This window comes from Bufo bufo, chromosome 6 (genome assembly GCF_905171765.1).
Source record: "Bufo bufo chromosome 6, aBufBuf1.1, whole genome shotgun sequence".
In the NCBI taxonomy this organism is placed as follows: domain Eukaryota; kingdom Metazoa; phylum Chordata; class Amphibia; order Anura; family Bufonidae; genus Bufo; species Bufo bufo.
In genome coordinates, this window is record NC_053394.1 from 380910210 (window position 1) to 380920088 (window position 9879).

At 47.7% G+C, this 9879-nt stretch overlaps 3 non-coding genes across 3 annotated transcripts; all 3 read right to left on the bottom strand.

Moving 5' to 3' along the window:
* Window positions 1–296: 296 nt before the first annotated feature.
* On the bottom strand, window positions 297–366 carry TRNAP-AGG. The gene has a single exon. It is a non-coding gene; the product is annotated as a tRNA-Pro (tRNA).
* A 799-nt stretch (window positions 367–1165) lies between these two features.
* Window positions 1166–1237, bottom strand: TRNAP-UGG. The gene has a single exon. It is a non-coding gene; the product is annotated as a tRNA-Pro (tRNA).
* Window positions 1238–9578: 8341 nt separating this feature from the next.
* TRNAP-UGG lies at window positions 9579–9650 on the bottom strand. Its single transcript has one exon. It is a non-coding gene; the product is annotated as a tRNA-Pro (tRNA).
* Window positions 9651–9879: the final 229 nt, after the last annotated feature.

Here is a 9879-nt window from a genome sequence, read left to right on the forward strand (position 1 = left end):
TCCTTGCCGATCTTTCCCATTTTGAGCTTTGAAAAACGCTATAATATGCTCAAAAGGGCTCGGTCAGCAGCAGAGCTCTTCACACAGCCTGCATCCGGCTCGGCTGCTAGACTCCGCCCCAGGAAGGCTTATTTGAGGAAATTGACAACAGGTGGCTACAGAAGAAAAACCTCGGTTTCTCTACAAGATGAGCAAGGGCTCGCCTGTAATTTCTGGCACGCTGATCCGGTTAAGACCAAGAACTATGCTTTTCTACCGACAGTGATGGAAGGGGAATCCAAAAGCAAGGTTTCTCAGGGCTCGTCTGGGATTTGAACCCGGACTCTCGCACCCTAAGCGAGAATCATACCCCTAGACCAACGAGCCTCAGACGGCACGCTCTTGCTACAGTGGCTTGCTTGGTACCTACACAGGCAAATAAATAGGGGAAGCACTACAGATTCACCGTCACAGGAGCTTTCGAAATACTAGGCTTGTCCGAGATTTAAACCTAGGTCCTCTCACACCCTTACTGAGTATCTAGACCCTCCCCAGACGGGACACCCTGAGAATATCAACAAAATGCATTTTGCGCTATCCATATTTATTCACATGATTCATTATGAGAGCTTTAATGCCGGCATCAAGAGACTTACAAGGAGAAGACTACACTCAACATACAGAAGTGGAAGAAGATAACCGTTTTGGTACCAAGGGCTCACTTGGTATTAATTTTCCTCGCATCCTATGTTTGAATCATACCCCTTGACCAACTAGTGTGTTCTTTGAGAACAACAACGTTGGGCTTGCTTGGATTCCCACTTCTAAAGGCATCCAAGTTGAATTAGGCTACCCTTAGTAGAATGCTTCCGGAGAAAGACCTTTGTCCGTGACATGAAGACCGCTGCTTTGGTAAAGGTAAGGTCCAACGCTCTTGTGCAGATAACGATGGCAAGGGAATTGGAAAGTACAGCTATAAGGGATCACGTGGGATTAGAAGACAGAACCTCCCACACCAAAAGAAAGAACCACATCGCTACACCAACAAAACTACTCTCGTTTACCGTCTTAAAGAGGAGACGATTTTTCTGGCTTTTGTAAAGTAGCAAATGCCACAAGAGGCAGGCTTAAAACGGGTAATAGGTGAGCAAAGGAAGAAAGCTACGCTTCTAGACAAGGAAGTTAAGGGCTCATCCGGGATTTGAACCCAGGACCTCTCGCACCCAAAGCGAGAATCATACCCCTAGACCAACGAGCCAAATACATCAGCTTGTGCTTTCTTTAGCGTTCTGAAATTCGCCACTCGAACTTCAATGAGGTGGAGAGCTTGCCTGGTACCTACAACAGCAACTTTGTAAGATAAGCGATACAGGATTAACTCTAAAGGGAGTTTTTAAAAGAGCAGCTTCGTCCAGCACTTCAGGTCCAGACCTCTTGCACCCTAAGCCATCATAACACCCCCAAGACCAATGAGCTAAACTGTGGAAACCGGAAGGAGAAAACTGCTTTTCGTCTTCAGGTCTGGTTGGGGATTTTAATAGAGTTGAGCGAACACCTGGATGTTCGGGTTCGAGAAGTACGGCCGAACTTCCCGGAAATGTTCGGTTTCGGGATCCGAACCCGACCCGAACTTCGTCCCGAACCCCATTGAAGTCTATGGGGACCCGAACTTTTCAACACTAAAAAGGCTGTAAAACAGCCCAGGAAAGAGCTAGAGGGCTGCAAAAGGCAGCAACATGTAGGTAAATCCTCTGCAAACAAATGTGGATAGGGAAATGAATAAAAATAAAAATAAAATAAATAAAAATTAACCAATATCAATTGGAGAGAGGTCCCAGAGCAGAGAATCTGGCTTCACGTCAGCAGAGAATCAGTCTTCATGCCATAGCAGAGAATCTGGCTTCACGTCACCCACCACTGTAACAGTCCATTGTCATATATTTAGGCCTCGGCACCCAGGCAGAGGAGAGAGGTCCCGTAACAGAGAATCTGGCTTCATGTCAGCAGAGAATCAGTCTGCATGTCATAGCAGAGAATCATGTTTTACGTCACCCAACACTGGAACAGTCCATTGTCAGATATTTAGGCCCAGGCACCCAGGCAGAGGAGAGAGGTCCTGTAACAGAGAATCTGGCTTCATGTCAGCAGAGAATCAGTCTGCATGTCATAGCAGAGAATCAGGCTTTACGTCACCCAACACTGGAACAGTCCATTGTCTGATATTTAGGCCCAGGCACCCAGGCAGAGGAGAGAGGTCCCATAACAGAGAATCTGGCTTCATGTCAGCAGAGAATCAGTCTGCATGTCATAGCAGAGAATCAGGCTTTACGTCACCCAACACTGGAACAGTCCATTGTCAGATATTTAGGCCCAGGCACCCAGGCAGAGGAGAGAGGTCCCATAACAGAGAATCTGGCTTCATGTCAGCAGAGAATCAGTCTTCATGTCATAGCAGAGAATCAGGCTTCACGTCACCCACCACTGGAACAGGCCACTGTCACATATTTAGGCCCAGGCACCCAGGCAGAGGAGAGAGGTCCCATAACAGAGATTCAGGCTTCATGTCAGCAGAGAATCAGTCTTCATGTCATAGCAGAGAATCAGGCTTCACGTCACCCACCACTGGAACAGGCCACTGTCACATATTTAGGCCCAGGCACCCAGGCAGAGGAGAGAGGTCCCATAACAGAGATTCAGGCTTCATGTCAGCAGAGAATCAGTCTTCATTTCATAGCAGAGAATCAGGCTTCACATCACCCACCACTGGAACAGTCCATTGTCACATATTTAGGCCCAGGCACCCAGGCAGAGGAGAGAGGTCCCATAACAGAGATTCAGGCTTCATGTCAGCAGAGAATCAGTCTTCATATCATAGCAGAGAATCAGGCTTCATGTCACCCACCACTGGAACAGGCCACTGTCAGATATTTTTAGGCCCCGGCACCCAGACAGAGGAGAGGTACATTCAACTTTGGGTTGCCCCGCAATATAATGGTAAAATGAAAATAAAAATAGGATTGAATGAGGAAGTGCCCTGGAGTAGAATAATATATTGTTAAGGGGAGGTAGTTAATGTCTAATCTGCACAAGGGATGGACAGGTCCTGTGGGATCCATGCCTGGTTCATTTTTATGAATGTCAGCTTGTCCACATTGGCTGTAGACAGGCGGCTGCGTTTGTCTGTAATGACGCCCCCTGCCGTGCTGAATACACGTTCAGACAAAACGCTGGCCGCCGGGCAGGCCAGCACCTCCAAGGCATAAAAGGCTAGCTCTGGCCACATGGACAATTTGGAGACCCAGAAGTTGAATGGGTCCGAACCATCAGTCAGTACGTGGAGGGGTGTGCACAGGTACTGTTCCACCATGTTATTGAAATGTTGCCTCCTGCTAACACGTTCCGTATCAGGTGGTGGTGCAGTTAGCTGTGGCGTGGTGACAAAACTTTTCCACATCTCTGCCATGCTAACCCTGCCCTCAGAGTAGCTGGCCGTGACACAGCTGCGTTGGCGACCTCTTGCTCCTCCTCTGCCTTCGCCTTGGGCTTCCACTTGTTCCCCTGTGACATTTGGGAATGCTCTCAGTAGCGCGTCTACCAACGTGCGCTTGTACTCTCGCATCTTACTATCACGCTCCAGTGCATGAAGTAAGGTGGGCACATTGTCTTTGTACCGTGGATCCAGCAGGGTGGCAACCCATTAGTCCGCACACGTTAAAATGTGGGCAACTCTGCTGTCGTTGCGCAGGCACTGCAGCATGTAGTCGCTCATGTGTGCCAGGCTGCCCAGAGGTAAGGACAAGCTGTCTTCTGTGGAGGCGTATCGTCATCGTCCTGCGTTTCCCCCCAGCCACGCACCAGTGATGGGCCCGAGCTGCGTTGGGTGCCAGCCCGCTGTGAACAAGCTTCATCCTCATCCTCCTCCACCTCCTCCTCATCCTCGTCCTCCTCGTCCTCCAGTAGTGGGCCCTGTGTGGCCACATTTGTACCTGGCCTCTGCTGTTGCAAAAAAACTCCCTCTGAGTCACTTCGAAGAGACTGGCCTGAAAGTGCTAAAAATGACCCCTCTTCCTCCTCCTCCTCCTGGGCCACCTCCTTTTCCATCATCGCCCTAAGTGTTTTCTCAAGGAGACATAGAAGTGGTATTGTAACGCTGATAACGGCGTCATCGCCACTGGCCATGTTGGTGGAGTACTCGAAACAGCGCAACAGGGCACACAGGTCTCGCATGGAGGCCCAGTCATTGGTGGTGAAGTGGGGCTGATCCGCAGTGCGACTGACCCGTGCGTGTTGCAGCTGAAACTCCTCTATGGCCTGCTGCTGCTCGCACAGTCTGTCCAGCATGTGCAAGGTGGAGTTCCACCTGGTGGGCACGTCGCATATGAGGCGGTGAGCGGGAAGGCCGAAGTTACGCTGTAGCGCAGACAGGCGAGCAGCGGCAGGATGTGAACGCCGGAAGTGTGAACAGACGGCCCGCACTTTATGCAGCAGCTCTGACATGTCGGGGTAGTTGTGAATGAACTTCTGCACCACCAAATTCAGCACATGCGCCAGGCAAGGGATGTGCGTCAAAACGGCTAGTCCCAGAGCTGAAACGAAAGTTCGCCAATTATCACACACCACCAGGCCAGGCTTGAGGCTCATCGGCAGCAACCACTCGTCGGTCTGTTGTTCTATACCCTGCCACAACTCCTGTGCGGTGTGGGGCCTGTCCCCCAAACATATGAGTTTCAGAATGGCCTGCTGACGTTTACCCCGGGCTGTGCTGAAGTTGGTGGTGAAGGTGTGTGGCTGACTGGATGAGCAGGTGGAAGAAGAGGAGAAGGAAGCTGAGTAGGAGGAGGAGGAGACAGGAGGCAAAGAATGTTGCCCTGCGATCCTTGGCGGCGGAAGGACGTGCGCCAAACAGCTCTCCGCCTGGGGCCCAGCCGCCACTACATTTACCCAGTGTGCAGTTAGGGAGATATAGCGTCCCTGGCCGTGCTTACTGGTCCACGTATCTGTGGTTAGGTGGACCTTGCCACAGATGGCGTTGCGCAGTGCACACTTGATTTTATCGGATACTTGGTTGTGCAGGGAAGGCACGGCTCTCTTGGAGAAGTAGTGCCGGCTGGGAACAACATACTGTGGGACAGCAAGCGACATGAGCTGTTTGAAGCTGTCTGTGTCCACCAGCCTAAATGACAGCATTTCATAGGCCAGTAGTTTAGAAATGCTGGCATTCAGGGCCAGGGATCGAGGGTGGCTAGGTGGGAATTTACGCTTTCTCTCAAATGTTTGTGAGATGGAGAGCTGAACGCTGCCGTGTGACATGGTTGAGATACTTGGTGACGCAGGTGGTGGTGTTGGTGGTACATCCCATGTTTGCTGGGCGGCAGGTGCCAACGTTCCTCCAGAGGCGGAGGAAGAGGCCGAGGCGGCGGCAGCAGCAGAAGAGGCCGAGGCGGCAGCAGCAGAAGAGGTAGCAGGAGGGAGCCTGAGTGACTTCCTTGTTTTTAAGGTGTTTACTCCACTGCAGTTCATGCAGGTGCCTGGTCATGCAGGTTGTGCTAAGGTTCAGAACGTTAATGCCTCGCTTCAGGCTCTGATGGCACAGCGTGCAAACCACTCGGGTCTTGTCGTCAGCACATTGTTTGAAGAAGTGCCATGCCAGGGAACTCCTTGAAGCTGCCTTTGGGGTGCTCGGTCCCAGATGGCGGCGGTCAGTAGCAGGCGGAGTCTCTTGGCGGCGGGTGTTCTGCTTTTGCCCACTGCTCCCTCTTTGTCTTTTGCTACGCTGTTGGCTCGGTCTCACCACTGCCTCTTCCTCCGAACTGTGAAAGTCAGTGGCACGACCTTCATTCCATGTGGGGTCTAGGACCTCATCGTCCCCTGAATCGTCTTCCACCCAGTCTTGATCCCTGACCTCCTGTTCAGTCTGCACACTGCAGAAAGACGCAGCAGTTGGCACCTGTGTTTCATCATCATCAGAGACGTGCTGAGGTGGTATTCCCATGTCCTCATCATCAGGAAACATAAGTGGTTGTGCGTTAGTGCATTCTATCTCTTCCACCCCTGGGGAAGGGCTAGGTGGATGCCCTTGGGAAACCCTGCCAGCAGAGTCTTCAAACAGCATAAGAGACTGCTGCATAACTTGAGGCTCAGACAGTTTCCCTGATATGCATGGGGGTGATGTGACAGACTGATGGGCTTGGTTTTCATGCGCCATCTGTGCGCTTTCTGCAGAAGACTGGGTGGGAGATAATGTGAACGTGCTGGATCCACTGTCGGCCACCCAATTGACTAATGCCTGTACCTGCTCAGGCCTTACCATCCTTAGAACGGCATTGGGCCCCACCAAATATCGCTGCAAATTCTGGTGGCTACTGGGACCTGAGGTAGTTGGTACACTAGGACGTGTGGCTGTGGCAGAACGGCCACGTCCTCTCCCAGCACCAGAGGGTCCACTAACACCACCATGACCATGTCCGCGTCCCTTACTAGATGTTTTCCTCATTGTTACAGTTCACCACAATAAGAAAAATATTATTCGGGCCAATGTATTGAATTCAAATTCAGGCCTTTTTTTACAGACACCTAACACTATCTGGCTATCTATTTAGGTACCGTATTACACTAATACAGGCACACCAGTAATGACAGATTTAGCTGAATACAAATTTGAGGCCTATTATATAGGCGCTGGGTGACAGGTATACGTTTACGGACAGAATTAGACTTGGATCTGCACTGTAGCGTGTGTGTGAAGTTCTTGAGAATTACCCTATCAGCACCTTGAATCTAATCTACCCTTTTAGGGATAGATTTAAAGTAGGCCTGATACAGCAGAAACCACTAATTTTGAGAATTGCAAAATTGGGAATTGTTTTTCAACCCAGAACAAAAACTGTGCTTTGACGGACACTAAAAATAACTTGACCAGCTAAAACAGTAATGACAGATTTGGATGAATATAAATGTGAGGCCTATTTTTTAGGCGCTGGGTGACAGGTATACGTTTAATCACAGAATTAGACTTGGATCTGCACTGTAGCGTGTGTGTGAAGTTCTTGAGAATTACCCTATAAGCACCTTGAATCTAATCTACCCTTTTAGGGATAGATTTAAAGTAGGCCTGATACAGCAGAAACCACTAATTTTGAGAATTGCAAAATTGGGAATTGTTTTTCAACCCAGAACAAAAACTGTGCTTTGACGGACACTAAATAACTTGACCAGCTAAAACAGTAATGACAGATTTGGATGAATATAAATGTGAGGCCTATTTTTTAGGCGCTGGGCGACAGGTATATGTTTAATCACAGAATTAGACTTGGATCTGCACTGTAGTGTGTGTGTGTGTGAAGTTCTTGAGAATTACCCTATCAGCACCTTGAATCTAATCTACCCTTTTAGGGATAGATTTAAAGTAGGCCTGATACAGCAGAAACCACTAATTTTGAGAATTGCAAAATTGGGAATTGTTTTTCAACCCAGAACAAAAACTGTGCTTTGACGGACACTAAAAATAACTTGACCAGCTAAAACAGTAATGACAGATTTGGATGAATATAAATGTGAGGCCTATTTTTTAGGCGCTGGGTGACAGGTATACGTTTAATCACAGAATTAGACTTGGATCTGCACTGTAGCGTGTGTGTGAAGTTCTTGAGAATTACCCTATCAGCACCTTGAATCTAATCTACACTTTTAGGGATAGATTTAAAGTAGGCCTGATACAGCAGAAACCACTAATTTTGAGAATTGTAAAATTGGGAATTGTTTTTCAACCCAGAACAAAAACTGTGCTTTGACGGACACTAAATAACTTGACCAGCTAAAGCAGTAATGACAGATTTGGATGAATATAAATGTGAGGCCGATTTTTTAGGCACTGGGTGACAGGCTCAACTTGCCCCTGATGTAGTATATGGCCAAAAAATAACCACACTATTGATGGTTAAATGCACTTTGTGACAGGCTCAACTTGCCCCTGATGTAGTATATGGCCAAAAAATAACCACACTATTGATGGTTAAATGCACTTGATGAAAGCTTGACCCTGATGTAGGATATAGCAAAAAATAACCACACTATTGATGGTTAAATGCACTTGGGGGACAGGCTCAGCTTGCCCCTGATGTAGTATATGGCCAAAAAATAACCACACTATTGATGGTTAAATGCACTTGATGAAAGCTTGACCCTGATGTAGGATATAGCAAAAAATAACCACACTATTGATGGTTAAATGTACTTGGTGGCAGCTTGTGCTGGCGCACCACAAGTCACAAAATGGCCGCCGATCACCCCAGAAAAAAGTGACTGAAAAACGCTCTGGGCAGCCTAAAAACACTGAGCAATTGAATAGCAGCAGTTCAATGATCCACAGCTGTAGATCGATCACTGAATGAAGTCTTTTGGAGGAGTTAATCACTGCCTAATCTCGCCCTAACGTCGCAGCTGCAACCTCTCCCTACACTTGTATCAGCAGAGTGACGTGCAGCGCTACGTGACCCAAGCTTATATAGAGGCTGGGTCACATGCTGCACTGGCCAATTACAGCCATGCCAATAGTAGGCATGGCTGTGATGGCCTCTTGGGGCAAGTAGTATGATGCTTGTTGATTGGCTGCTTTGCAGCCTTTCAAAAAGCGCCAAGAAAGCGCCGAACACCGAACTCGAACCCGGACTTTTATGAAAATGTTCGGGTTCGGGTCCGTGTCACGGACACCCCAAAATTCGGTACGAACCCGAACTATACAGTTCGGGTTCGCTCATCCCTAGATTTTAACCTACTCCTTACAGAATCGAAGAGTTGAATTAAGGTACAGCGCCACAGGGGTATTTCTTGAGAAACACCTCTGTCAGTAATGTAAAGGAAGCTTCTCTGGTAAAGACAATTAACATTGCTTTCCTACAGATAATGATTGCAAGGGAACACAAAATTGCACTTTTTAGGGCTCGTGCAGGATATGAATCTGGGACTGCTCACACCGAAAGGAAAAAATCGCACCTCTAGAGCAACGACTCTACTTTCCCTCACTTTCTCCAGGCGGGTAAGATTTTCTCTCTTTTGTAAACCTCCAAATTCCACAGGGTGTCGGCTTATGGAAAAAACTAACAATAGGTGTATTAGGGTGTTTCATTTTTCCAAGGATGTGATTTTCATATGACTTTGCTTACGCCCCGAGTCTCAGTGATGTAATACATATATATGCCAAATTTAAATAAAATTGGATAATGTTTAGAGGTTGCACACATTGATCCCTTTTATTACTACTCTCACTCCTGTACCTAGGCGGTTGGTCTAAAAACGACTTCAGTTTCAGAGTCCCAGGGGCTCTGTATCAAGCAAGGTGAAAGGAAAAGGCAATATATGCACTTAAAATTGTCCTCTTCACTAAACAGTTGAATATTCCTCAACGAGAATTGAAAAGAATGAAACGGGTTGCACATTTTGTCAGCCTCATATTTGTTCGCTTTTTGCACCAGGCAATTGTAAGTCGATGGGCTGCAAAGAATTATTTGGATATGCTACAGCTTCTGAGCACTTACCCAGATGCAGATGTAAAAAAAAGTTAGGCAAAAGAAGAAAGCTAGGCTTCGAGACAAGGAAGTTAAGGGCTCGTCCGGGATTTGAACCCTGGACCTCTCGCACCCAAAGCGAGAATCATACCCCTAGACCAACGAGCCAAATACATCATCTTGTGCTAAAAAAAAGTTTTCTCACAGTTGCTAAGAGACACATTTGGTATCTGTCAAAAACAAACGTAGGATTGGCTTTTTCGGACTAACGTATTACTTAGGCTGTTAAGGAAAATATGCAATTGCAAAGTAAAAGGAAATTAAAGGATTAGAGGGTAAAAACCTAGTTTTTGGAGGAAAAGACCTGAGACATCGTTACTAATAAAGCAAAGGCGTT